Here is a 24,919-nt window from a genome sequence, read left to right on the forward strand (position 1 = left end):
CTGCACCATCCTCCACTCTTCTCCAATGCTCTGGAATTTTGCACTAACCCTCACCACTGCTAAGCTCTTACCACCCCCCTACCCCCCCCCCCCCCCCCCCCCCCCCCCCCCCCTTTTACGGAGAAAGACAAACCAAGAAGAAAGTTCCTTATTTCAAGTATTAAGCTGTAATAACTGCAAGAGCCAGACTGATTGCAAAAAAAATCATAAGGTACTTGAAAATAAGAGGTGTAGAAAGAATTCATGAGAAAAGATTAACTGGAGATAAAATGTTCTAGAAGGAACTGCAGATGTTGGAGAATCGAAGGTACACAAAATTGCTGGAGAAACTCAGCGGGTGCGGCAGCATCTATGGAGCGAAGGAAAGAGGCGTCAAAATTGCTGGAGAAACTCAGCGGGTGCGGCAACCCAGCAGGCGGTCTGAAGAAGGGGTTTGTCCCGAAACGTTGCCTATTTCCTTTGTTCCATAGATGCTGTTGCACCCGCTGAGTTCCTCCAGCAATTTTGTTTACCTATGTAGGGGGGAATGAGAAGAGCCAAATAGAATAAAATATACTGTTCTGATAAGAGTGCAACATCATAAAGATCTCTGGGTGTACAAGTCATTGAAAGTGAAAGTAACAACACAAACTGCTGGAGGATACTGAGCAGGATGTTTATCACCTGCTGAGTTCCTCCAGAAGTTTGTTTTTTTTGCACAAGATTCCAGTAACTGCAATCTCTTGTGTCTCCACTGAATGTGTAGGAATTGGTTTATAACTGTAAATGCATTCACAATTCTGAGTTCCATGAAGAGAGTATAAAAGCAGAGATATTAATTCTGAACCTCGAGAAGACACTGACTTGGCCTCAACTGAAGGTCTGTGTTTAAAATCGTGTCACTTCATTATCAGAAGAATGCGAGGGCTTTACAGAGGGTCCGGAAAAATCTCACGAGAATGTTCCTGGGACGAGTTGACAGTTATGAGGATAAATTGGAGACATCTACAGAGAAAGACGAGGGAAGATTTGATCAAAGTGCATAAAATGTCAAAGGATTCAGTCAGAGTGGATAGTCGGAGGCTGTCCCCTTTGCCCTGAAGAAGGATTAAAGGTCACAGTTTTAACATAGATAAGAGGAGAATTAAGAGTAACTAAGGAAAAACTTTTTTCCACAGCGAGAGGTTGGAATCTGAAACCCAGCAAGGTCATCCACAAGGTAAACTCCTTTATATGGTGTTTCCTAATAACAGGGCAATGCTTTCAGTAAACATACACCGGTATGGTCACGGTAAACTCTGGGCACAACGGATAGTCTCTTTTCAAATGTAATGGATGGGGAGGGAGAGAGGGATGGGGGAGTGAGGAAGTGGTGGGGGAAGGAGGGAGGGGGGTAGGGAGGAGGAGGGTGAGAGCAGGTTGCCCCTTTCCGATCAAAAGTTCTCAAGTTGTATGATAGCTTGTCCAACCGATGCGAGAAATATTAGATCAAAAGCACTCTACAAAGCTGCAGCACAGGGAACAAGGTGAGGTTTGTCAGCGCAATGGAAAAAAGTTGTGGTCGCACAGATCAGTAAAGACCTACGCAAGTAACGGAATGAGCTGAATGAGATACTCTTGCTACGAGCCATAAAGGTTAAAGACAGTATTCTGAGAATGGATACTAATGAAAGATATAACGCAGGTATATAAACAGAAATATGTCAAGAATCACAAAAGTTACATTGGTACCTGAACAAAATGGAAAATGCTGGAGGAACTCAGTGAGTCAGGCAGCATCTGTGGAAGGAAATAGACAGACAATTCTTTGGGTCGGGACTCTTCTCCACTCTGATGGAGTAGGGATGAGAGAGCTGGTAAAGAGAGATGTGGGGGCAGCAGGGCTCAGTGTGTGATACAGGCGAGGGAGGGGTGTGATATGCAGATATATGGAGATGATGACAAAGTCTATAGGTGAAAATAAAACCAAAAGGATGTCAGATCAGGAAAGAAGTGGGGGTGTGAAATTTAATATCAGAGAAAATGGGACAGGGAGGAGTGGAAAGACAGGGGATAAATGGGAAATATAGGACTCGTGGATGAGAGATGGGCTTGTAGAGAAGTGAATGGAGCAGAATGACTTGGATGCTGGAAAAAGGCAGAAGTGAGTGCACACCAGTGTGCGGGGGTGGACGGGATATTATTTGAAATTGGAGAATTCAATGTTCATACCATTGGGTTGCAAGCTACCCAAGTGGAATATGTGCGCTGTTATTTCAGTTTGTTCGCCTACTGCTTCGGTACAGCCCAGAGAAGACGTTGTCTAACCCTGGCAATAATCTGGTGTGAATTATTAATTCAAAGTTGGGTGTTACTTTCATCATAATGCAACTTAGATGTGACCTTTGCTTTTCATGAGCCTTAACCACACAACACACAGTGAATGCAGGCGTGAAGCAGCAGCCTTCGAAATTATAGTTATTCAAGTAGAGCAAGCATGTAAATTTATGGCAAAATGTTTCAAAATATTTTAAAGCCATTTACTGCATATGGTTCAATGATCCTTTATTGTCCCGTGTACCATTTAAGGTATAATGAAATTTGATTTACCACACAGTCATAGCAGAAAAAAGCAACAAGACACACAACTACATAAAAGTTAACATAATTCAGATTCAGATTAAGATTCAGATTCAATTTTAATTGTCATTGTCAGTGTACAGTACAGAGACAACGAAATGCATTTAGCATCTCCCTGGAAGAGCGACATAGCAAATGATTTGAATAAATAATAAGTGTCCGGGGGGGGGGGGTGGGGTGATTGGCAGTCACCGAGGTACGTTTTTTAGTAGAGTGACAGCTGCCGGGAAGAAGCTGTTCCTGGACCTGCTGGTTCAGCAACGGAGAGACCTGTAGCGCCTCCCGGATGGTAGTGGGGTAAACAGTCCATGGTTGGGGTGAGAGCAGTCTTTGGCGATGCTGAGCGCCCTCTGCAGACAACGCTTGCTTTGGACAGACTCAATGGAGGGGAGCGAGGAACCGGTGATGCGTTGGGCAATTTTCACCACCCTCTGCAATGCCTTCCGGTCGGAGACAGAGCAGTTGCCATACCATACTGTGATGCAGTTGGTAAGGATGCTCTCGATGGTGCAGCGGTAGAAGTTCACCAGGATCTGAGGAGACAGATGGACCTTCTTCAGTCTCCTCAGGAAGAAGAGGAAGAATAAACATCCACCAGAGCAGCTCCCCCACATTCTTCAAGGTAATGGAAGGCAATAAAGTCTTATCTTCTTTCCTATGCTCCCGCGGAGGGGGCAGTCGAACCATCCGCAGTCGGGGCGATCAAAGCTCCCGCAGCCGGCAATTGAACCTCCCGCGTTGGGGCGATGGAAGCTCCCGCGTCCGGGCAATCGGAGCTCCCGAGGCCGATCCCTGACAAAGGGACCGCCAGCTCCATGATGTTAAGTTCTGAAGGCTCCCGTGGTTGGAGCTTCCAAAGTCCATCCCCAGCAAGATGTTCAGTCGCAGCGCGGGCAGAGATACGATACGGAAAAAAATTGCATCTCCGTCGAGGAAAGAGATTAAAAAAAAAGTTTCCCCCAACCACCCTCCACATAATACAAAGCTAAGGATACACTAAAACATACATTTTACAACATACCAAAAACAACAAAGAAATAAATGGTGGAGACAACCTGTGGGCGTGGCTGCCATTGTACGGCACCACCCGGTATCCGCCATATCCCCACCTTATGTAAATTCCACCTTTAACCTGATGCCCAGTATCATTCTGTCCAAACAGGCTCCACGTGGCAGAGTTGACTTGATGTCAGAACAACATTTGACCAGGTGAAGTCAATAATACACACATATCTAATCTGTTTTGAACGACAATTTATGGAATTATCTCTGGGCTTGTAGTGTCTACAGAACAATTTCAGTGTCTGTTGACCTGAATTGTTGGTTCTCTAGAATGCGCTCATTCCCTTTCCCCAAACAAGCGTACTGCTATTCACGCAAACAAGTCTCAACAAAAGATAATGTACCTCCCATTAAATGAGCAATGTATAAAATACAAGCAAAATGCAAATCAACCTCAATGTGCATCAACCTCCGGAGGCAGGAAAAACTTAACAGATATTTCACTCAGTTGTCGACAAGAAACATCTTCCCCAGATCACATTTCCCAACACAAGAAGTCATATTGAATGCTTGCTTTTATAGGTTGGGGCATTGAGTAATAGAGACATGAAGTCATGATGCTGCTTTATAGGATTTGTTAGACCATATTTGGAGTATTACATGCTGTTCTGGTTGCTCCATTACAAGAAGGATGCGGAGGCTTGGTGGTTTACCAGTATGATGCCCGAATTAGGAAGCACTAGCTACAGGGAGAGGTTAGATAGACTTGGGTTGTTTTCTCAGGCATGCCAGAAGTTGCAGGGACACTTGATAGAATTATATAACATTATGAAAGGCTGGGATAGAGAAGACAGTCAGAACCTTTTTCGCAGGATGGGAAAAACAAAAGAATATTAGAGAGCATAACTTTAAAGAGGGGCAACATTTTGGGTGTTTTCTTTTTAAAACAGAAGGTGGTGTGTGCCTGGAATGTGTAGCCAGGAATCGTGGTTGAGGCAGAAATGATAGGGACATTTAACAGTCTTTTGGACGAGCATATGGATGGCATATGGATGCAAACAGTGGAACTAGCAGGATGACTGGGGTGGGGAAGGTGGAGGGCAGGAGGGAAGGATGCAAGGGTTACTTGAAATTAGAGATACTGAATCTATAATGGTGTAAACTAACATCTGCAGTTCCTTCTTACACAATCTGCCATTCCAGTCTTGCATTTCCAAAAGCTCAGTATTCAATTAGTCATAATGTTTCTCTCATTCCTACTCTTTCATTATCTATGTAATATCTCTTCCCACCTTTATCTCCACCAGACATACTTTTACCACCTACTCCCCACCAACACTTGGCCCATTCAATGTCTGTTGCTCTCTGCCCTCACAAACATTCGCTTGATCTCTGAACCATGACTCAAACCATGCGCAATGGAAGACGCGTGTGGTTGTTGGAAGTCAACCATCCTCATCTGAAGATTCACACAGAGCAATTTCTCAGACTCAACCATCTTCAACTGCTCCTTCAAATTGACCAGCCGCCCACCGACAACGGGGCTTAAAGCAGCCAGATTAAAACTGCGCTTCAGTTTGCTACTCATTTGTAATTAGCAGGAATACGACATTCACACCAGACCTCACAATACAATTCACATCTACCACAGTCGGCAACTCCTGATACACCCGCGTTCCAGACTAAGCCAGAAAACACAGTGCCTCTCTGGATATCCAATGTAACTGTTAGCACATCGCTCGATCAATCTAGTCACTAGTTATGACCTCTAAATTCCCCGTGCTAATGAAGATTTCCATCATTCCGAGCATTTATGTCTCACAAGGACATCTCACTCGCCCTCTAGAATGAACCCTCATGGAATTTAATATTTTATCTTCACACGAGGGAGGAAGGTAACCTTGAAAATGTTACTTACATTAAACAACTGTTGCGTTTCACACAGATCGTACGTCATCATTTGCTGATAGTGTGGTTTTTGTTTTTGTTTTTGTGGAAAACATGACACATCATAATCATGATAATACTTTATAATGCTATATATTTTGCAACATATGAGGAATTTCATTTGCCATTCAGTCATACCAATAAAAAGCAATGGAACACACAAAATACATTGTAACATGAACATCCACCACAGTGACTCCTCCACATTCCTCACTGTGATGGAAGGCAAAAAAATAAGTTCAATCTCTTCCCTTCTTTGTCCTTGGGGGCCTCACATCAGTGTAGGGAGATTTAACGTGAAATTATTGTGTTCATTATTCTTGGTTAAGTTGAAGAAGAGACGTTTACCTTTGCATTCCACACTTAAAGAGTTTATCTCATTGAATAAAGCAAATGTTAATAGCTCAATAGTATTATGAATACAATTTCCTATCATAAAATGATAGATATTGTATGAAGAGTATCAGTAGTGTATAATCGTTATATGTACCAACAACAGCAATGAAACAATGAAATTCATACTTGCTGCAGCTAGCATGCCTGTAAACACAATAACACACAGATAAGTATAAAATAGTAATACAATAAATTAATAACCATAATACTGTGTGAGGAACCATAAGATGCAAAACTGAAGTTCGTACTGCAACCAAAGATACAGCTCACAGAAGATTATAGTTGTAAATGTTAGGGTTATGTAGTGTTCAAGAGCCTGATGGTTTCTGGGGAGAAGCTGTTTGTTAACTGAGTGATCAGTATTTTACGGTTCCTGTTCTTCCTTCCCGATGGTCACAGCAATATGAGTCATCTACTTCAACCTCCTGGTTGTGTATATCTCTGTTGGTCTGCTCTGGATCAGACACATCGATGCAATCTCAAATAAAAGAAAGCTCATCAACACCTCTACTTCCTTAGAAGATTGAGGAGCTTTGCATTGAGGGATAGTCTATTGAACTTCTGAAGAGTACTGATTGGTTGCAACTCAAATGTCCAGGAACGAAAGAGACTGTAGAGAGTGGTAGACAGTGCCTGGTCCATCGCAGGTACTGATTTCCACCAGACTAGTGTGTGTCCCAAAGCCCACTGTCTTACACACTCACTCCACGCTCCTTTGCAAGGTGCAGAGTAAATGACAGTAAAATCATAGAGTCACACAGTACGAAAACAGGAACAGGCCCTTGGGTACAAATGTCCATGCCAACCAAGATGCCCATCTACACTAGTCGAACCTGCTTGCATTTGGCTTACATTCTTCTAAATATTGCTATCCATGTACCTGCCCAAATTTATATGAATTGTTGTCGTAATACCTGTTTCAACTACCTCCTCCGGAAGTTCATTCCATATACCCACCACCTAGTGTGTGCAAAAGCTACCCTTCAGGTTCCTATTAAATCTTTCCCTTCTTGCCGTAAACTTATTCCCTCTGGTTCTTGGTTCCGCTGCACTGAGTTAAAAAAAAAAAAAACTGTGCATTCATCCTGTCTTCCACTCTAGATTTTAAAAGTCCTAGCTCGCCCAACCTCTCCCGAGAGCTCAAATCCTCAAGTCCTGGCAAAGTTGAGCAGGAAAGGGCCAACTAACCGTGTAGACCTGCCCACACTATGCTGATTTGATCGTCATACCTGGTTACAACTCTGCACCCTTAGTTACCATCACCTAATAAGCCAATGAGATTAAAATGAACAGGCAATGTTTAACCAATAAGGGGACACTCTGGTCAACATTTTTAATCTCTTTGAAAAGCCCACAAATCTGAAGATGCTGGGAATCTGAAATAAATTGAGATATTCAGCAGGTCAGGAGGGAGAGAAATGATTATAGCTTGTTTTCCAGGTCACACAAATTCTATCTGCTCTCTCCACAGGTGTTGTCTAACCTGCCAACTGTCTCCCGCAAATTGTGTTTATTTCAGTTTTTAATTAAATAGAATAAAGAATGCAACCCGTGTGTATTTTAATATACGGAACCAACATTACAACTACCTCAGTGGTTGAGGTAGTATATTGTAACTACTTATTGCATTTAAGCAATGTTATAAATGAAAGTGGAGGTCTTGGTGTGTCCACCAGCAAAATATTGACACCCCAGTTAGAACAGTGAGGAAAATGTTATGAGTACATGGGAACTGCTGAGATCAAGAGAGAAAAAAAATGTTAGTAAAAAATGGAAAACCGGCTAGAAATCTTGACACAAGCCTTTCTCAATTATTAATTTTATGTCTGAGGTTCATTGGTTCTGGTTAGCAGTGAGAAAGAAAACGTATGCATAATTAGCTCTCAAAATCAATTATGGGGTATCAGTTGCACAATGAGTACAAGTTACGTGTCTTGGTTACAGTATGATAATTCTCCGAAGTGCAAACTTAGTTCAGTTTAGTTTAGTTAGGAGATGCAACAAGGAAACAGACCCTTCAGCCCGAGTCCACACTGACCATCGATCGCCCATTCATGCTCGTTCTATGTTACCCCACATTCCTCATCCACTCCCTATATACTAGGGGCAATTACAGAGGCAATTCACCTACAAACTCTACCACCAATAAATCCTACTCTTGTTAACAATGTCAAGATCCTAAACAATAAGTAAAAGTATTCTCCTCAGAATTTCTATGCACAATTTTGGTGGTGTGGTGTTAATGCTTCGCTTTCATTTAGAATTTATTGAACTTAAGTTATATCCGTTTTAACTTCCTTTGGGAAACAAAAGTATTCATCCTGAAAGTTGAAGAGATAGTTTTACTGCCTTCTATATTAATAGGTTGGAAATTCCCATCATGAACTCCCTAAGACAATTGCTAATGACATGGTTATATCAGGTAGCAATAAAGCACAAACTGTAACACTGCTTCTTAATCTAAAGGGCAACCACAGAATTTAATACCGCATCGAATGCATAGCCTAGACAAGTATCATATTAACAAAGGAGAGAAAGAGTAGGTGCTTCTGTGGCAATTTTCCATGGATGTTCCCCATCCACAAACAGGTGGGTTTTTTTTAAACTCAATGAAGATTGCTTCTTTAAACAAACATTTCAAAAGATTGATGCAACACAGTGAATAAGTTGCAGACAGGGCTAGCAAAATAAATTAATCGCACAGAAAACCTACAGCCCTACACTGTGGTTTTCCTTCATGTGGTTTCAGAGTCAATTGTTTTCCAAGTTATCTGTTCAAGATGTCTACAAATGTACACGAGGTCCAAAGACACTGACACGAATTTAGAGGAACTCAAGAGAAGAGCGCAAAACCTCACTAGATATAAATAAAACTTAAGCCCTGCAATGTTTATTTGAAATCATTCCAGCTACGATAAATCCAATTATATCAGGGATGCTAATGAGACAAAAAAATTACTGACCAGCTCACAAATGGTTTATGCACAAGTTCTTGAGAAAGTCCGACAGTTTCAAAAATTCTCTCTAAGCTTTAGTGTTTGGACACAGCTTCAGAATCATGACCCATTACTCTTCTGCGTCTTCAAGATTAAAAAAAAATTGTACAAGCAAGAAAGTAAACAGTAAAAATTAGTTCCCCGCTTGAATAGGTATCTATTCCAATGCCATGACTTGTTAAAGTTTTGCACCTTTTTAAAGCAGGGTATTATGTAAAAGAAACAAGGAAACAGCCTGAAGTTATTAAAGTGGTAGTTTTTAAAAGGAAGTCACTTTTGCTACGCACTAAATATAAGCATGGACAAAAATGGACTTATTTTACTTTAAATACTGCTGTAGAGGGCATCAGGCTGCAGCCATGGTCCAATGCCTCATCTATCTATCTATACATCTATACATAACTAAAACTCTGATCTTGCGCTCTTCCGATTAGCGTGGTTTTTCTATTTGCGCACAAAATGGTACACGATTTTTCGCCAGCTTACGTACCGTTCTCCTGTGCTGCGAGTGCAACACATTTCATTCTGATCGATGGTATACTGTAACATTTATCGAGGTTTAAAAATCGTAAAAACCGCGCATGGGCAGTTTGCTGTCAGTGGCCGCCTCACAGATTGGTCTCCTCTCCTGTCAGTCAGGAAGGGGCGTTGCCGGGACCATCCTGGCACCATCGCCACACTGATTGGCTGCGTCCGCTGTCAATCGACTGCAGGTCGCCATGTTGAACGAGTGACACCGCCGCCCAAGGAGCTTTGGCCGTGCGGTACCTGGTGGGGAGGGACACGCCCGGGGGCTAGGCCTGGACTGGAGCCAAGGACGAGCCTGGGTCCGGGTTCAGGGACGAGCCCAGACATGAAGTCGGGGCCTGGACAGGAGCCCAGGCTGCGGCTGAGCTGAGGGTTGGAGTCGTGCCCAAGACCGGGGCCTGGGTCAAGGTGTACCAGCGCCTCGGGGGCCGCCGCCATCCTGCACACAACCTCCACTTCCTGCTCTGCGGGCATCTCTGACTTGGCCGCCCACCACCCTCACCCCGCCCCTGGCATAGTGAGCCCGGCTCCGTCGAGGCCTAGGTCCGCGAGTGCTTCGGTCGCCTACAGCCAGGGCCGGGCCGAGTACGAGAAGCAGGCCGAGTTCCAGGCCCTGCCACTGCTCTATGTGGGGCAGTGCCGAGCCCTGCTGTCTACTCGCTGTCTACTCACTGGCGAGGGACATCACGGAACCCGGGATGGGCAGCTTCCAGCAGGCGCGGACACCGGGAGCGGCCCTAATGCACAGCATTGTTACACAGAGAGAGGGAGCTCCGCAGCCCAGCCCTCAGCACGGGGGGGGGGGGGGGGGGGAGAGAAGACGGATGTAGGGGGGTAACGAGTGGGGGGAGAGGGGAGAGGGATGAGGGAGGGAGGGATGAGGGGGAGAGGGATGAGGGGGAGAGGGATGAGGGAGAGAGGGATGAGGGAGGGAGGGGGAGAGAGGGATGAGGGAGGGAGCGGGGAGGAGGAGGGAGAGAGGGATGAGGGAGGGAGGGGGAGAGAGGGATGAGGGAGGGAGGGGGGGAGAGTGAGGGATGAGGGAGGGAGGGGGGAGAGAGGGATGGCGGAGGGAGCGGAGAGAGAGGGATGAGGGAGGGAGGGGGGGAGAGTGAGGGAGGGAGGGGGGATGAGAGGGGAATGAGAGGGAGGGGTGTTGGAGTGCAGGGGGGGGGGTGTGTAGAGGGTTAGAAGGGGTCCGGGGTGATGGGCACGGTGGGATCGAGGGGGGGGGGGGGATTACAGGGGGGGGGGGACAGGGGGGGGTGGATTTGAGGGGAGGTGGATAGGTGTGAATGGTGGAATATTGCGTTGGGGAACCAGGCCTCCCGTGTGACAAGGACTTAATCTAGTCAGTAAATAAACACAGAGCACAATAAATAACTAAAGCTATCAGTAGAAAAAAAGGAATGCAACCGATGCCAAGCTATAAACACGAGATTCAAGTCAAGGCAAGTTGAATCAAGTCAAGTTTATTATCATGCGCGCAGGTACAGAATGTACAGATAAAGTGATAATCTTGCTTGAAATTCACAGGCATATACTCAGACTACACTCTAAAACATAAATCACACATAGTTTATAAGATAGCAAAGAGAAATAGGCAGCAAAAACAAGACATTTGTACAAAAAGACACATCGAGCAAACGAGTCCATGTTAATGCAAGAGATGATCCATTGTGTTCCGCTGAGGTAGGGTATGGGCTGTACAGCTCGGTTCAAGAACCTGATAACTGTAGCACAGTAGCTATTGCTGAAACTGGTTGGCCTTCAGGCTTCTGTACCTTCAGCCCAGTGGAGAGAGCTGAGGATGAAGGGTGTGAGAAGCAAGGCCGGTAGGGATGTGAACTTGGCTTCCACACCCTCAAGGTGGGCTGCGGGAGGCACCCCTGGGGCACAAAGGTGGACGGGCGAAGAGAAGGACGTCAGTTCGCTGGGCGATCAGACAAAGGAGATGGCTGGAGGCTCGCAGCAGCTTGGGACTTGCTTGGATTGGGCTCCACTCCACAAGACGAAGTGCACAGACTTGGAATGGCACCAAAACCTGGCACCACTTGCATGAGCTCTCAGTGGACTATTTCTGTACACTTTGCTAATTGGGGATTGTGCTTGGGTGTGGCAATACTTTACTGAACTGCATGCACAAAAAAAAAAAAAGGAATTTCACTGCGCGGCCAGAAGGCTTCCCGACGATGGGGCCGGGGATGTGGACTGAGAATGCAGAGGAGGCCTTTATTGAGGCACCGCGATCTCCCAGATCGCCGCGGGTAAAAGCCCGGATCGGGCGAAGTGGCCGATGGAGAGCGTGTCTGGGGCCCGGGTCGGCACCACGGAGGCATGAAGTGGGGCGTCGGCAGCGGTGAGGCCTCACGACGATGGGGCCTCGCGGCGGCGGTGGCGACTCCTCGTGGGTCAACCCACGGTCGACTGCCGATGAGAGCATGGAGGAGCTGTGAGGGGGCGGGAGAAGAACAATGGAGACTCGGCAAGGGGGGACCATCGTGAGGGAGGAAGGGGGAGAACAAAGGACAATGAGGGGGGAGAACAATGGACAATGGGGGAGAGGCAAAGGGCAAAGGGGGGGGGAAATGAGGACCTGGCGTGGGGGAACCACTGTAGGGTGGGGGGGGGGGGGGTGGAACAAAAGGGGGAGCCAGCGTGCTTTGTAACTTTGTCAGCGCCATAGGTATCTGCTATTTGTAAACTTTGTGTGTGCAAGCAAACAAGCTCACTGTGCCTGGTCACTTGTGACAATAATGTATTCCTTCCTAATGTAGCAAGGCATGGCCATCTTGACCTTAAAGCATCTTACACCTGAAATTCTTGATACCTTTGTTAACATATGATGATGTAACTCATTTCTGGAAAGGCTCCCAACTCATCTATACTACTGTTGGTCATGGCCTAACTCACAGTAGCTTACATTCAAACTTTTATAGGCTTCACTTTAAGTTTATTATTGTTACAAGTATAAAAGGTGCACTGCAAAGCTTTGTTTTGTATGCCATCTATTCAAAACAGTTAATACTGTACAATCAGGTCAAACTCAAGTACAATGGAGAGAGCAAAGGGGATGATACAGTGCAGGATATAGTTCTGAGCATTGTAGAACACCAGCTCGACAGACAAAGTACAATGACCGCAATGGGGTAGAGGTGGGTTGGACAATAACCAAACTATGGTTATACCTTTGCATTACCCAAAACATCACCTCTGTGGTTTAATCTATGATTCAACATTCTCATCCCATTTGCAAGATCAAATTGATACCAACAACCTTTTATGATATCTCTGCTCTCATCTGACCTTGATCGTCTCGAATTTAAAGTTTGGCCACAAACACTCAAGTCTTCCTATGACAAGCTTCTGAACGCTGAAATGTTCTGTCTGCAATAACTCTCTTTTTCCCTTTGTCATTCTTATCACATTTGATTTTAATATTAATTTTCATGTGCCCATCCATTTAAAAAAATATTTTATTTTACAGATAAGGTGCAAAGTTATACTTGTGCATTTGAGAAATTTGCATGTGGTCTGCCTCTTGCAGCAATGCTAGTCTCATGTGACATAGCATAACCTCACTTTATCTCATCTGCTCTAGGCAGCTGACAGATATAGGCACAAAAGGCTGGAGTAACTCAGCGGGACTGGCAGCATCTCTGGAGAGATGGAGTGGGTGACATTTCGGGTCGAGACCCTTCTTCAGACTGGATTATAGAGGTGATGTTATGTCTTGCTGAGCTATCCATTTCTCCTCTGCCCTGATAATCATACTAATGCCTATGCTCACCCCACTGGTGAAGTCGGAGAGCTTTCAAACACTTAGCATAGTTTAGAAATACAGTATGGGAACATGCCCTTGGGCCCACCGACTATTGATAGTAGTTATTCATACTAGTTCTATGTTATCTCACTTTCGCATCCACTCCCTGCACACTGGGGATAATTTAGTTGCCAATTAACCTATAAACCCACAAATTTTTGGGATGCGAGAGGAAACTGAAGCACCCAGGGGGAACCTGCATGGTGACAATGAGAATGTACAAAGTCAACACAGACAGCACCCGAGGTCAGGATTGAACCTGGGTCTCTGGCACCGAGGCAGCAGCTCAACCATGTGTTGCACTTCTCCTTGTGGATTGAGGACACCAGTAGTGACACCACAGTGCAACTACTCCTTATGGCAGCATATTACATTCTGTTTGATGACCAACAAATGGGAGTGACCTCCCATCCCTACCCTGTAACACAAAACTGGCACTCCAAGACCTCACCATCACAAAGAGTTTAAAATAAATAACACATTAAATAAATTATTTAAGGCTCCAGTTTCTTTCAGACCCATTTCGATCCTTTGTCGCATTCATTGCTATTAACAATAGAATTGCACATAATGTCAAAAAACACATTCCAAATCGTATAACGTGGCATTAGTGATGGAAGTAAGCACAACAACCACGTTACGCCCATGGCCAACTGAAAAACACATTGCTTGGCATCAGAGACAGGGGCTTTCAATTCGAAATGGATACAAGCAATAGGTCAAAAAACAATATGAACAAGATTTGAAGATTTAGAAATGACAAGCTCAAAGGCAAAGAGCCAACAGAGGAATATGATGCAAATTGTGTCTCCGATGGAAAAATCGGGAAGATGTTTAAAGGCAGAAAGAGGGGGGTCATTGTTGGGAAAGAGGGGGCAGTATTGGGAAGTGAGCAGAGGATGCCCCCTGTTCCGATAGGAATGAGAGAAAGATAGACACAAAATGCTGGAGAAACTCAGTTATCATCTCTGGAGAGAAGGAATGGGTAAGCAGTCTGAAGAAGTATCTCGACCCGAAATGTCACCCATTCCTCCTCTCCAGAGATGCCGCCTGTCCCGCTGAGTTACTCCAGCATTTTTTGTGTCTATCTTCGGTTTAAACCAGCATCTGCAGTCCCTTCCTCCACAAGAGGGTAGCGATAGGGTTAATGGACTGTGGAAAAACCGTGCTGACAATATATTCACGTTGAAAAGACAAAGCACACAGATTCTCCTCGGCGAACCGCGCATCAACTTTCTCTGTGTAGATAGGACCTGGTTTAAAACGAAGATAAACACAAATTGCTGGAGTAACTCAGCGGGTCAGGCAACATCTCTGGATAAAAGAAAGGTCTCGACCCGAAACGTCACCTTCTCTCCAGAGATGCTGCCTGGCCCGCTGAGTTATTCCAGCATTTTGTGTCCAGCTTTCTTTGTTTTCAGTCGCATCAGCCAAAAAAACAACAGAATGCATAGAAAATGAAACTCCGAAGAAGGAGCGAGAAACCTTACCGAACAGCAAGGGCAGACCGAGCCGGCGGCCGCTGGTTGTTGTTTCAAGTGCTATTGCAAGCAGCTGTTTCAACGCACGGTGAGCAGAAAGCGGGCAACATCCATTTGTTGTCAGTTTCGTCTACTCCCTCTGCAATAAGCGGGTGGAGTCTGTAAACTGGCCGCGGACAATGCTGGTCGATGAACCACTCAGGCTTTCGCATCAGTCCAGCAACGACCCCAGGGCGCTCCGCTTTAGGATCTTTGGTGTCCAGGGAGATTAATCCCAGCCACGGATTTCTGCAACGAAGCAAATCACTTCCTGCTGCCGCCCCACGGCTGATTGCAATATCATGACAGAGAGAGAAAACCCCTGAAACAGCATCCTACGATACTGCAAGATTAATGCATGTTTGTGCATTAGGAATATTAGAGGAGGTGTATTTCGTTGGAAAGTGTGAATCTCTAAATGTTATGTGCTGACGATTAAGTCTTGCCATAATCATTCTTATTTAGATAACGGGATTGTGATGGGCGGTTGTCCATGGGACCAATGTCTAGGATGATCATTTGTTTCAGTGACCACCCAGAGGGCATCAAAGGTCACCCCGGCGTCCAGCATAGAAGAAAGCAAAGCTCGAGGAGCCTTGGGCAACGTGACTACGAGTAGACACACAATGTTAGAGCAGCGGGTCAGGCTGCATCTTTGGAGAAAAGGAATGGGGTCGAGACTTCTTCAGACTGAGAATCAGGGGAGAGGGAAGCTAGTATGAAGAGGGACAACGCGGTAGAGCCGGAGTGCAGGGGGCAGCCAGAGAGGGTGCTGCAGAACTCTCGTCGGAGAACATCTTCAAAGCAGCCATACCCTGCAACAAATGTAATGTGAAGGTGGTTATGGGAGATTTCAACATGCTGGTAGACTGGGAAAATCTGGTTGGAACTGGACTGCTGGAAAGGGAGTTTGTAGAGTGCCTCTGAGATGGATTCTTAGAGCAGCTTGTACTGAAGCCTATCAGGGAGAAGGCAATTCTGGATGTAGTGTTGTGTAATGAACCGGATTTGAAAGGGAACTCAAGGTAAAGGAACCATTGGGAGATAGTGACCTTAATTATGAACAGGTACTTTGGTTCTGTCTTCACAAAAGAATACACATTCTCCCAGATGTACTGGGGGACAGAGGACCTAGGGTGATGGAGGAATTGAAGGAAATTCACATGAGTCAGGAAATGGTGTTGGGTAGACTGATGGGACAGAAGGCTGATATATCCCCAGGGCCTGATGGTCTGCATCCCAAGGTACTCAAGGAGGTGACTAGAAATCATGGACGCATTGGTGATGATTTTCCAATGTTCTGTAGATTTGGGATCAGTTCCTGTGGATTGGAGGGTAGCTAATGTTTCCCAAATTTTTTAAGAATGGAGGGAGAGAGAAAGCAGGGAATTATAGACCAGTTAGCCTGACATCAGTGGTGGAGAAGATGCTGGAGTTGATTATTAAAGATGTAATACTGGCACACTTGGTTAGCAGTAACAGGATCGGTCCAAGTCAGCATGGATTTACGAAGGGGTTGACAAATCTTCTGGATTTTTTTGAGGATGTAACAAGTAAAATGGACAAGGGAGAGCCAGTGGATGTAGTGGACCTGGATTTTCAGAAACCCTTTGATAAGGTTCCACACAGGAGATTAGTGGGCAAAATTAGAGCACATGGTATTAGTGGTAGGGTATTGACATGGATAGAAATTTGGCTGGCAGACAGGAAACAGAGTAGGGATTAACAGATCCCTTTCAGGATGGCAGGCAGTGACTAGTGGGGTGCCGCAAGGCTCGGTGCTGGGACTGCAGGTATTTACAATATACATTAATGATTTTGATGAAGGAATTAAGTCACATTAGCAAATTTGTAGATGACACAAAGCTGGGTGGCAGTGTGAACTGTGAAGAGGATGCTGTGAGAATGGAGGGTGATTTGGACAGGTTGGGTGAATGGGCAGATACATGGCAGATCCAGTATAATAGGGATAAATGTGAGGTTATCCACTTTGGTGGCAAGAACAGGAAGGCAGATTATTATCTGAATGGTGTTCGGTTAGGAAAATGGGAAGTACAATGAGACCTGGGTGTCCTTGTACATCAGTCACTGAAAGTAAGCATGCAGGTACAGTAGGCGTTAAGAAAGCTAATAGCATGATGACCTTCATAGCGAGAGGCGTTGAGCATAGCAGCAAAGAGGTCCTTCTGCAGTTGTACAAGGCCCTGGTGAGACCACACCTGGAGCATTGTGTGCAGTTTTGGTCTCCTAATTTGAGGAAGAACATTCTTGCTATTGAGGGAGTGCCGCGTAGGTTCACAACGTTAATCCTGGGATGGCGGGACTGTCATATGATGAAAGAATGGTGTGACTGGGCCTGTATTCACTGGAATTTAGAAGGATGAGAGGGGATCTTATAGAAACATATAAAATTATCAAGGGATTGGACACGCTAGATGCACGAAATGTTCCCGATGTTGGGGGAGTCCAGAACCAGGGGCCACCGTTTAAGAATAAAGGGTAGACCATTTAGAACTGAGATGAGGAACAACTTTTTCACACAGAGAGTTGTGAATTTGTGGAATTCTCTGCCTCAGAAGGCAGTGGAAGCCAATTGACTGGATGCATTCAAAAGCGAGCTAGATAGAGCTCTTATGGCTAGCAGAATCAAGGAATATGAGGAGAAGGAAGGAACAAGGTACTGATTGTGGATGATCAGCCATGATCACATTGAATGGCAGTGCTGGCTCGAAGGCTGTCTATGTATATATGTACCTTGAGGAGATGTCGCAGTGGAGGAGATATTGCAGTGGAGCAAACAAAATGTGTAGGAAGGAACTGCAGATACTGGTTTACACAGAAGATAGACGCAAAAATGCTGGAGCAACTCAGCGGGTCTGGCAGCATCTCTGGAGACACAAAATGCTGGTGAAACCAGACTGTCGTGATTATGAAGGGATGTTGGTTGTGAGATAGGAACTTGTCTTTCACTGCTAACTACTCTTCCTCTGTGGAGCCAGTCAGACCAAGCGGTATCTTTGACTCCAGCAATCAACAGGGGGCTAAAGTCAGAACATGCTAGAACAATCACATGTCTAGAGAGAGGATGGGAAAGCAGAATGACACAGAAATAGTGTGATTGGGTGATCAATGGTCGGCCTGAATGGGCTGAAGGGCCTGTTTACACTCTGTATTTCCAAAGAAAGAGTCATCCATCCAACACGCACTATACTATTTGTCTTGAGCCTTCTTGGAATGAGATGATTTCTTGGGATTCCACACCATCTCTAGAATGTGATGGGACCCAAGACAGACTTTGTAAACCTACTTGTGACATGAACTGTTTTCCAAGTTACCAGACCCAACTTTATTCAAAGGCCTCATCTCTTTCCTTAATTCTCCTCATTCTCTAGTTGTGCTTCTGGAGATGTTCTCTCCTCAGAGTCCCAAGATTGTGCTCCAATTTTATAAAACATAGGTCAGACATTATTTGGAGAACTGTGCGCATGGAAATTAAATCTACGGTGGAGCCGGGTGAGAGGGGATGTGATTGGTGTATATAAAACTACAAAGGCTGGAAATAGGGTTGACAGATGGAAATATTCCCCTTATTGTAATTAAATAAAACTTCAAGTCATAGATTTGTGGGATAGGTTAGATATTTACTGGGGATCTGAGGGTATTTTTTTTACTCAGAGAGTGGTAGTGCCTTGACTAATCTATGGGAGAGATTGGTGAAAATAGAACGTTTGACAGCATTAAAAAAAAATCTTGATAGGCACTTAAAGTGGCGACATACAGAAGACTATGGGCCAAATGATGGAAGATGAGATTAATGTGGATGGGTGCCCATTCCTTGGTGTGGACCAAGAGGACCATTTCCATGCTGTATGACTGGCCTACTGCTGCTTCTATCGACAAGTTAAAGTGGATTATTTTATTGATGTGGTCTTTGTAAATGGAGTGCATTTCTCCTTTTTTCCCTTCCTCCAGCATGGCTTCATTTTCAGTGACAGGATCACTTGGAACCCCCACTGTGCAGGCTGCTTCCTTCGTCAGTGTTTCATGGATTGGATGTGCTTCCGGCATGACTGCTCCAGCTAAAATCCCCTCAACCTTTGGAAGTACAGGTCTGCTGTCTCTCCCTTGGGGGGAATACGACTTTTTCGTCGTATCCCCCCTCTCTGCCTCCGTCTGCGCTGAGGCCTAATGGCGGAGCTGGCGACCTCGGGACTCCGGAGGCAGCCTGTCAGGACTTGCCCTGGGCTCGTTCCCGTGAGGGCGGCCCAGCTCGGGGCTGGAGCTGCGCTCCCGTGAGGACGGCCTGGCGAGGGGCCGAGACTCTCCCGCGAGGGGCTGTGGCACTCCCGTCGGAGTGGCCCAGCCCGAGGGAGGAACGGCACTCCCGTCGGAGTGGCCCAGCCCGAGGGAGGAACGGCACTCCCGTCGGAGTGGCCCAGCCCGAGGGAGGAACGGCACTCCCGTCGGAGTGGCCCAGCCCGAGGGTGGAACGGCACTCCCGTCGGAGTGGCCCAGCCCGAGGGAGAACGGCACTCCCGCCGGAGTGGCCCAGCCCGAGGGAGGAACAGCACTCCCGTCGGAGTGGCCCAGCCCGAGGGAGAACGGCACTCCCGTCGGAGTGGCCCAGGCCGAGGGAGGAACGGCACTCCCGTCGGAGTGGCCCAGCTCGAGGGAGGAACGGCACTCACGTGAGGGCGATCCGGTTCGGGGCTGGAACGGTGCTCCGGTGGCTGGGACGGCGTTCTGGCGGCGGTGACCTGAGTCCTGGGTTCAGCCGCGGGCCAGCGGCTGCGTATGCTGGACTGGAGGGCGGCAGCTTCGACCACCCCCGGGCCGGCCGTTTGAGCCGGCCCGTTGCGGGGTTCGGTGAGCCGCGGGACTGTTGTGCCATCGCCCGGTGGGGAATCGCCTCAGCGCAGAGGGAGAAGAGGAGGGAAGAGACAGTAACCCTAAGATTTTTTTTGCCTCCACCACAGTCAGGAGGTGCTTGGTGGACTCACTGTGGTGGTGTTAATTTGTGTTTACTGTTGTTTATTATTGTATGATGTATGTATGACTGCAGGCACGAAATTTCGTTCAGACCGTAAGGTCTGAATGACAATAAAGGGATTCAATTCAATTCAATTCAATACAGATTGTGAGTAATGCTTTAAGAAGCTAGGGACACACATACTGGATTGCGAAGAAATAAGGAGGATGAGCCAACGTCTTCAAAAGCTCTTGGGAGAAGTTGTATGGAGGCTGAGGGTAGGAAGGCGGTGGGAAATTTCTGAAGTTGGAATGGACTCTCTAAAATGTAATACTGATTGGAAATCTTATTCAGGGAAAACATGAGATACAGGACATTATGAAACCCTTAATGATAGAGTAGCAAGATTGGTCTGGATTTCTTCAGCAAAAATTCTTAGGGATTTGGGAAATTCCAGATAGTGGAACAGGAAATTCCCAACATTTGTTTGGAATGAACACAGAATTACTCATGTATTGCTGAGCATGACAATCTAATATTACCCTTCGACACCTCGATAAGCAGTGAAATAAACATTCATTACGATAAACCCTGTTTAGTCCTTGTCTTCATTCTCATGCTCTCCAATTGCATGGTGAGAAATATATGATTTGAGTTTGAACACCTTTGCCTCAACCGAGGCAATAATGCTACACTTATTTTTGGTACTGTTGAACCAGGGGAGTCAAAATAACATCACCCATATTCCCTCGTCCTGACTCCTATATAACCTTTGTTAGTCAACTTAATAATGAATATTAATTCAGTACATAGCTTTATTTTATTTAAAAGCTAACAGGTGTGATTTATTGTATGTTCAAATCGCTTTTAACAAAAATAATGTGAAATTAAATCTAAAGTATGCCCTTTATTCTTTGTAAATTGATCCAGGTCCTTGGACTAATAGGCCACTGAAATTTCCTTGAAAGGAAAGATATCTTTCAAGAGAATTCTTCCTTTTCAAGAGAATGCTTTCAATACAAATTAGTGCCCAGGTGGGTACGGGAGAAACATTTAACGAGCAAATGTGTCAGCCTCGATAACAATCAGCACGGGAGCACCTCAAGGCTGCGTGCTCAGCCCCCTGCTGTACTCACTCTATACCCATGACTGCGTAGCGAACCACAGTGCGAACTCCATCATCAAGTTCGCTGATGACACCACCATTGTGGGGCGTATCACTGATGGGGGTGAGTCAGAGTACAGAAGAGAGATCGAGCAACTGTCCATATGGTGCCAGCGCAATAACCTGGCCCTCAACACCAGCAAAACCAAGGAACTGATTGTGGACTTTGGAAGGAGTAGGAGGGGGACCCACAGCCCCATTTATATCAACGGGTCGATGGTTGAAAGGGTCAAGAGCTTCAAATTCCTGGGCGTGCACATCTCTGAAGATCTTTCCTGGTCCGAGAACACTAATGCAATCATCAAAAAGCACATCAGCGCCTCTACTTCCTGAGAAGATTACGGCGAGTCGGATTGTCAAGGAAGACTCTCTCTAACTTCTACAGGTGCACAGTCGAGAGCATGCTGACCGGTTGCATCGTGGCTTGGTTCGGCAATTTGAGCGCCCTGGAGAGGAAAAGACTACAAAAAGTAGTAAACACTGCCCAGTCCATCATCGGCTCTGACCTTCCTTCCATCGAGGGGATTTATCGCAGTCGCTGCCTCAAAAAGGCTGGCAGTATCATCAAAGACCCACACCATCCTAGCCACACACTCATCTCCCTGCTACCTTCAGGTAGAAGGTACAGGAGCCTGAAGACTGCAACAACCAGGTTCAGGAGTAGCCACTTCCCCTCAGCCATCAGGCTATTAAACCTGGCTCGGACAAAACTCTGATTATTAATAACCACTTTCTGTTATTTGCACTTTATTTGCAGTTTATTTATTCATGTGTGTATATATTTATATCATGGTATATGGACACATTTATCTGTACTGTAGTAAATGCCGTACTATTTTTCTGTGTACTTAAGCAAAGCAAGAATTTCATTGTCCTATACAGGGACACATGACAATAAACTCACTTGAACTTGAACTTGAAATTAGGTCACTCGGAGGAATAGCCATACAAAAGTCATGATAGCTCTTCTTTCACATTGGTCTTGCACATTGGAGCTTAGTTATGAGGATAGAACCTGCTTATGAGGATAAAGCAAACACTGCAGACTGAATATTGGACTTCAAGGATGTACAGCTGCTAGATGATTTAAATTTAGATGTTAGAGGAATCCTTCCAGTTTTGTGTGGCGGAGTGAACAAGAGTATCATATTAACTTGTTCCCAGGAATCGGTTTACATTGTGTTCTACGCTTTCAAGTGCAAAGTGCTCCCTACGCAAATTTTAAACAGATGAGCAGACAAGCAAGCAAAACTGGTTTATCAGTTACTCTGCTGTGAGGGGGTGTAAAACATCCTGGATACAGAAAGATTTGTATAAAGTGTTATGACAGATCATCTTGAAACTTACATAACACCCAAGCTTAACATATAACCTTGCTTCATATGGTTTTTTTTCCCACATATGTTTTATATTTTGAGAAAAAACAATTTTCCTTTGCTCAGAGATCTTAAAAATAAATAGCATGACACCACTGAATTTTTAGCATCTGTGCCTTGTGGAAAATTTTAATTGATGCATAAACAGATCTAAGTCAAGTAAACATTTGTGCATTTCAACATCTATCTGCAATGGAAAATCTGTCCTTCCTTTGAACATTCATATTTCAATATTCCTCTTCTGCCCCCTTCTCTTCTCCCACTGGTCATTTCTCCCTCCTTGTCTGTGGTCCTGACCATATCAGCCATTCCTTTATTGGTCATCTCCTCATTCTTTTTTTTCCCACTTTCTCTTCTTCCTCTATTCATGACTCCAATATATTTCTCCCCTTCTGTCTCACCATGGAAAACATCATCCCCAATCCCCTCCACCCATTCCCTCCTCAGCTCATTTATCATTCTAAACTTGAACTCATTTTTTGATTTGAGTATGAAAATAGAGTTGTAGAGCCATGCAGCACAGATACTGTAAGAAAGGGGTTAGTGGGATATGGGCCAAACATGGATCAGCTTGTCCCCAACAACTCTCACCAACTTCTGCAGATGCACCTTAGATCAGGATGCATCACAGTTTGGTTTGGGAACAGCTCCATCCAAGATCGCAAGAAATTGCAGGAAATTGTAGACGCAGTGCAGACCATCACACAAACCAACCTGCCTTCGTTTGATTCCATTTACACTTCATGCCGCCTCGGCAAGGCCACCAGCATAATCAATAATGAGTCTCACCCTGGTCTCTCACTCTTCTCCCCTCTCCTATCAGGCAAGTGGTACAGAAGTGTGAAAATGAACACCTCCAGATAGAGGGACAGTGTGTTCCCAGCTGTTATCAGGCAACGGAACCATCCTATCATCAATTAGAAAGTGGTCCTGAGCTATTATCTACCTCACTGGAGACCCCTGGACTATGTTTAATCGGACTTTACTGTACATTATCTTACATCAAACGTTATTCCTGTCATCGTGTATCTGTACACTGTGGATGGAACAATTGTAATCACAGGGCTGCCAACATTGGGTGAGAGTTGGGAGTGAGAAATTGCGAGAGACCAAGCCCGAGGGAGCATAGCGGGGGGGGGGGGGGTGTCCCCCTCCCATTGGAATTGTGCAATATGGTGCATACTGCAGCGAGTCTTTTAACTTACACTTGAATACAATATATATGCTTTAAATTGGATTGGAGTATTTTTGAAAGGGGGGAGGCTGTGCGATCACTGATCACTGGCCTTGGGGGTACCCGGTGAGGGAGTGGAGCAACCGAGTGGGGAGAGGGTGTGGAAGAAGGATGTCCCCCCTCCAAGGGTAGGAACATTTTGAAATTTGATGTATTAAAATCATGTTTTAGTGCACTAGAAGTATGATTTCAATGTTTTTTGTATGAAGTATTTTTAAGAGGTAACTTTTTAAGGGGTAACTTTATCCACACAAAGGGTGATGGGTGTATGGAACAAGCTGCCAGAGGAGGTAATTGAGGCAGGGACCATCCCAACATTTAAGAAAAAGATAGACTGATACATGGATAGGACAGGTTTGGAGGTATGGACCAAAAGCAGGTAGCGTAGCTGGGACATGTTGGCGGGTGTGGGTAAGTTGCGCCAAAGGGCCTGTTTTCACACTGTATCACTCTATGACTACATTATACCTCCACCAAGCATGAATGATTCAAAATCAAGTGATCAAGTTTTATTGCCATATACCCAAGCATAGAAACATAGAAAATAGGTGCAGGAATAGGCTATCGGCCCTTCGAGCCAGCACTGCCATTCAATATGATCATGGCTATTCATCTAAAATCAGTACCTCTTTCCTGTTTTTTCCCCATATCCCTTGATGTTGTTAGCCCCAAGAATTAAATGTAACTCTCTCTTGAAAACATCCAGTGAATTGGCCTGCACTGCCTTCTGTGGCAGAGAATTCCACAGATTCACAACTCTGCGTGAAGAAAGTTTGTTCTCATCTCAGTCCTAACTGTCCACCCCCTTTATTCTTAAACTATTCTTAAACATGGTTCTGAACGCCTCCAACATCGGGAACATTTTTCCTGCAGCTACAGTAAGTGAAAATCTAGCAGACAAGCAGGATGCTTTCTCCAACCACCCCCATTTGAAGTCCACTATCTTCCACCGTTTCTACCCAGTGCTTGGTACTTACTTCCAGCAGCCACTGGTTGTCCTCCAGGATGCACTCTCTCTCCTCTCAACCCCCCCCCCTCTCTCTCTCTCCCCTCCATCTCTCTTTCCCCTCCATCTCTCTTTCCCCTCCATCTCTCTTTCCCCTCTCTCTCTCCTCTCTCCCTCTCTGTTTCTCCTCTCACCCCTCTCACTCTCTCCCCTTCCCTCTCTCTTCTCTCTCTCCCCTCTCTCCCCCCCTCTCTCTCCCCCTCTCTCTCTCCTCTCTCCCCCTCTCTCTCTCCTCTCTCCCCCTCTCTCCCATCTCTCTCCCCCTCTCTCCCATCTCTCTCCCCTTCTCTCTCTCTTCCCCCTCTCTCCGTCCCACCTCTCTCCCCGTCCCACCTCACTCTCCCTCTCTCTCGTCCCCT

The sequence above is a fragment of the Amblyraja radiata genome, chromosome 33, assembly GCF_010909765.2.
Source record: "Amblyraja radiata isolate CabotCenter1 chromosome 33, sAmbRad1.1.pri, whole genome shotgun sequence".
Lineage (NCBI taxonomy): Eukaryota > Metazoa > Chordata > Chondrichthyes > Rajiformes > Rajidae > Amblyraja > Amblyraja radiata.